Source organism: Dipodomys spectabilis, unplaced genomic scaffold (assembly GCF_019054845.1).
Source record: "Dipodomys spectabilis isolate Male_0828 unplaced genomic scaffold, ASM1905484v1 ptg000655l, whole genome shotgun sequence".
Classification (NCBI taxonomy): domain Eukaryota; kingdom Metazoa; phylum Chordata; class Mammalia; order Rodentia; family Heteromyidae; genus Dipodomys; species Dipodomys spectabilis.
The window spans coordinates 238,093-243,577 of NW_024871332.1; the positions used below are offsets into that span (position 1 = coordinate 238,093).

Here is a 5,485-nt window from a genome sequence, read left to right on the forward strand (position 1 = left end):
TTTCCGGTGGAGTAATGGGTTCTTGATCTTGTTTCTTCCATTCTATCTTTACAAGCTATCAAGTGTGGCTCAGGATTGGAGTATCCAGTTCAGACCAAGAGAACTTGCAGAAGAAAATATTTGCAGCAGATATAGGTGATTTATAACCTAAGACAATCTATTTAAATCTGTTAAAAATTCTCCTCTACCCCAAACTGCCCACTTTAAACAACTTTGTATGCTTTTCACAAGATTATCCTTCATTAACTATTTAAAATTTTGAGAGGTCATCATCATACTCTATAGAGATTGCTGTTTGGTTGTGCTTTTTGTGTGTTTTTGTTTTTTGTTGTATTTTTTCACTGAATTACAAAACCTTGTGCTAGTGTGTTTCAATTAAGTATGTCCATCTAATTGTCCAATGTTCCTGGATCAGAGTCATTCCTTCTATCATTCTCAACCCACCCCTTCTACAAGATTTATTTCCGATTTACCGCTTCCTTTCTCACATGTGTACATTGAGTATTCTAGCTGTACTTGCTCCTTGTTCCATTTCATTCATTCTATGTCATTACTATTACTCCTCTCTGGTTTCAACTTCCTGATAGTCATTCTGTTGAACTGTCTGCTAGTACTTTGAAACGTGTATATACATTCCATGGAGTTTCAATTCTGCATATGCTTGAACTGATGTCAGCTTATATTTCCATAATTCATTCATCTGAAGTAACAATTTGCAAGACTGGAGACGTGGAGCACCTAGACATGATTTTATTCCTCTTCATTTGGAAGATTAATCTGTAGTCAACAAGAAAGTTTAAAAATGGCTGAGAATGTATTCCTAACTACCAGTTTTGTAAATGGCTTTGTACAGTGTTTTGTGATTATTTTATTTTACATGGCATAATATTTTCTATTACCGATAAGTTTTGGAAAAAGACGAAAACTAAAATTTACTAGTGTTGAGGAATATGATAGAAATAGACAGATTTTATGTTTGTCAAATCTCTGATGAGTACCCATATGCAAGAGTTAAAGTTATATTTCTTACTATGTTAGACAAATAGGGAAAACATAAAACACCATATGATAAGGCAAATATTCATGACTTTTTAAAATGTCCTTATTATGTGATGAAATTTACTCTATTAGCTAATGTTTTGGTTTGAAATATGGGAGGCTGATCTATTTAACAAATTTTCGAAGTCACCTACTGAAAAACACAAATGATGGGGGGGTACTCTTTCTACACTTCAATGAATGGTTGAACCTCTTTGGCATTGGTGCTGGGTAAATAAATCAACTCTATTGTACCTTGCTCTACACTTGTAAAAGTTGTAACGCCACTAAATATTATCTACTTTTAAAGTGTTATTTTGGCAAATGTGATTTTACAAAGTTTATTTGAAAAGGAATACACTTTCAGGAGATTAAATGTAGTTTATCATTTGTTTGAGAATGACATCATTTTTATACTACAGGACCAAGTTTTAATGAAGTACCAGTGTTTTGAAGCACTAAGAATTTTCTCAATTAATGTTTTTCTGAATTATATTTGACCTCTAGGTCAAGTTTTCCTAGCCTTGGTAGACCAATTATAGATCTATTGTTCCAGGAACTATTTTTTGGCCTGATGATGCTGGACTGAAATCAATCGTTAATCATTAGGATAGGGGTATTACAAATAATCTTGTGACATTTGTGGTCTTGTTCACTCATATGGGATGGTCATCTGAAAATTGAAAATTTGAATTACTGTACTTTAACATTTTGTGATCTCATCCTGCATTTTAAGTTGCCTTGCATTTCACAATTGCTTACTGCTAATTCATGCATTTCAAGAAATTGGGGCCCTGAAATATAGGAAATGAGAAATTGAGATGGGTCTTCAATTACTTTCTGTTGGCATGTTGTATGGGCCTCGGTGAGATCTCTTGCTCTATTTATCTGATGATGCAGGTAACTGGGACCTGGGATCCTAGGACCCGTGGATCCTGTGGAAGAATAACACCTTTTAGATATCATATCAGCAAAATTTGAGTATAATCAGTAGGAATGCTTCAGAAATATGGAGAAAAACAGTTTGGGACCAGCGAGTTAAATCAATAAACAGAGCAGCAGAGTGAAATCCCTTATAGATTAAAGAAAACAACATTGTTTTTTTTTACCATATGAATTCAGAAACCAAGAACAATTAGAAGGTATCACAAGTTTATACCGAAAACTGCATTGATACTTTTTATATTCTAATATATATTCTAATCCTGATTATTTATATTCCAATCTATTTATTGTAATAAATATCAATTAATTTGTCAAATTATAAATTAATTCCAGTAAGATTCACTGTTTGAAATATAAAATCAGCACATAAATATAAAATATATAAGTATATGTAATATAAGAAAATGCTTTGCATTGTTCTGTTGTGGTTAAGGTAACAAAGGCCATTGTTTTAAAATATTATTCCATTACCTCTACCTCAGTGTTGGGTAGAATTAAACTTAAAGCTTTACCATTTGGGGATGTACAGCCTAGAGGCAAGAGGAAACACTGTGATTAAAACATTACCAATTTAAGGCCTAATAACAAAGAGAAACATATGGACTTCTCCTGGAGCCTCCTGGGTAGCTATGATTACAGGTGTGAGCCACCAGCGCCCGGCTTAGTCTGAACAATTCTGTCTGAACTGTTCATCTCTCTATGATCCTTTGTAACTAAGATTAGTTTTGCTCCAATAAGAGAATCTGTGCTGTCAGGGTAAGATATTCTGGTTGGTCTGTTCTTACATGGAGCAAGGGTAAAGGGTCAGGCAGACATTTGTGCCAGTAAGACCTCATTTGGGAAATTTTAAGCTGCAGAAGTTTAGAAGTAGCTCTTACGCAAGGCTTACTTTGAATCCATTAGCTCCACAAAGCTAAATCAGTTAATAAATAAGTACTTGAAAATCCATCACCTTTGGACCTAGCTATAAAGGCTTCAAAGTATGATCAAATTTCAAATGAAAAAGACTTAAAATAGTTATTGACAAAAATTGCAAATGTGAGCAATTGAACAAACAATATAAGTTTTTTCCACCATACACAGAATTTTGCAGAAATAAGATGAATAGCATATTTGGGAACAATAAGTTTCCTTGTTACAAATAGGCAACCAAGGATATATGCCTGTCTTAAGATTGCATCATTAACTACTTAAATTTACAAGATACTACAGGCTTCAGCAGCATGTCTACCTGAATTACAATACAGAGATTCACATGGCTTTTGTACAAGGATGATATGAAAATTTGTGAAGTATTCCATATTTTTCATTCTTCAGAAGCAAGAAATGAAAAACAGTCATGAAAAAGTTGATTACAAATATACAAGTGTAATATTACATGTAATTCATAGAAATAAAAGTTAGTTTGACATGAGTGTATTCAACCTTCACCTTCTTAGAAAGGCCTTTATATAGCATAACCTTTATAAAACTTTTGAAATAAGATAACCTTGTCATTTTATCCCAAAGAAATAAAATTATATAAGGACCTAGGAATTAAAGGAATCTTAAACTGTTCCTATATGGAATGCAATCTGAAAGAACACATTTATTAATGGACCTATATATTATAAAATAATGTCGAATTCAAAGTATTATATCTAGGAGAGAAAGAAATATATTATGGATATTATACAAACAGAATATAAATATTTTAAAATATACTTTTTTCAGACAAGCACCAGAAATATCTTTAGTTTCTCTACTACTCATTTCAACAGATAAGTTAAAATTATTTCTGATTTAAAAAAATCACAAACTCTATAGATATCATTATTGATGTATACAAACAACTCGAATATATTTTGACATCAAAGTCAGGCAATTCATTTGGAAGAATACCATGGAATCCATGAATTTCTAAAGTAAAATATTGCTGTTGCTTTGTATTGTGAAAATATTTTTTATGGACACATGGGATGGACTGGCAATTTTGAAATTTAAGAAACTTAATCGAAACATTAGGACTTAAGAGAACAATTTGTACAGCTTTACACAACTTCAAAGAGGTAATGATACATACTTATCCTTTTGGCAATATCAAATGCAGTTTCTTCCAAGTTGTGCTTCAGATCTGGTTTGATATAATGGTTCAACAGAAGGAGATCCAGCGTATCTTTGCTATATCTATACCCAGCAGCAAGATACAAGGGGGTCAAGAAGCCTTTAGATTGGCCACTGGTGTCTGCATCATGATGAAATAAAGAAGCCACTCTGGTATTATTCCATGTATAAGTACTGTGCAGGTGTATCCAATCATTCACAGTTATTACATGAATATCTGCTTTGAGCCACCAACTCATGGATAATGTCTAAGTGTCCACAGTAGGCTTCTAGATGAAGAGGTGTATACTCATCGTTATTCCTAGTATTCACATGAGTGGCCTTTTTGGAAAGTAGTCTCTGCACTGTAGTAAGGCGATTATTTTCAGCAGAACAAAGAAGAAATTTGCTTGATTCTATACCATTTTTTTTTCTTGCAATTGATACCATTTCTCACTTTTTCATCTTGTTCCTCAACTTCATCAGAATTGCTTAACCAGACACTTTGAGTGCCAGTGAGAATGAGCTGTCCATGTATTTCCCCAATAGTTCACATTGGATAAACTAGTCAGAAAAATCCGGTGAATTTTCTGCATCTGTTTTTTTCACTATTATTTATTTTCTCTTTTTTCATTTTTACTATTCTAAATTATTCTAACTGGAGAGTAGAGATTTGGTAGAGAGCAGAGGAAAGATTTTCCTCCGTATTCAAAGGGACAAACTGAAAATGAGCACCAGTGGTGTCTTCATGTGCAGCTTATTCTAAGAATGAGAAAATAGGAAATAATGCCTTATATGTAAATGAATTGGGAAATGACAAAGCAGAAAGTGAAATGATGCAAAAAAATATAAAAGCGAAATGAATTAAGATAATTATGGAGTAATCATACTACCTATGAGAACCATGAGAGGGAGAGAGGAAGAGAGAGACAGATGTGCAATGATCTAGCTAGCCACAAAATCCATCCCTCTAATCAAATTATAGAGCAAATAATTTTATTTTTTAAAAGAGATGGAAATAGAATTTAAGATCAGATGGCTCCATTATTTTTAATTATAATTTTCTTATCTTAAATATTTGTACAAGGGAATTTCCATTCAACAAATCAGTTTTTTTAATATAATGGATCTTTATATAACTTTTCCACACCCTTCCAAACCTCATCCCACTTTAATTTTTTCTAGATTCATACAGTTGCATTGAATATTATACCTTCACTCTCTTCCTCCATAACTCTCTTTATTCCTTCCTTTTGACTTCCACTCACATCTTCCAAATGATAGTTTCCTGCTATTCATTTTGTTGGAGTAAAGTTCAATTTTATAAGAAATTACACCTTTGAAATACTCCTCTGCAAATCGCATGCTTTGGTTAATATTTTTGTGTAAACTTGTATAAATTTCTAGCTTCCAAATATGA

General features: G+C 32.6%; 1 pseudogene; it reads left to right on the forward strand.

Annotated features, from left to right (window-relative positions):
• The first annotated feature begins 3,193 nt into the window (after window positions 1–3,193).
• Window positions 3,194–3,290, forward strand: LOC122101343 (annotated as a pseudogene).
• Window positions 3,291–5,485: the final 2,195 nt, after the last annotated feature.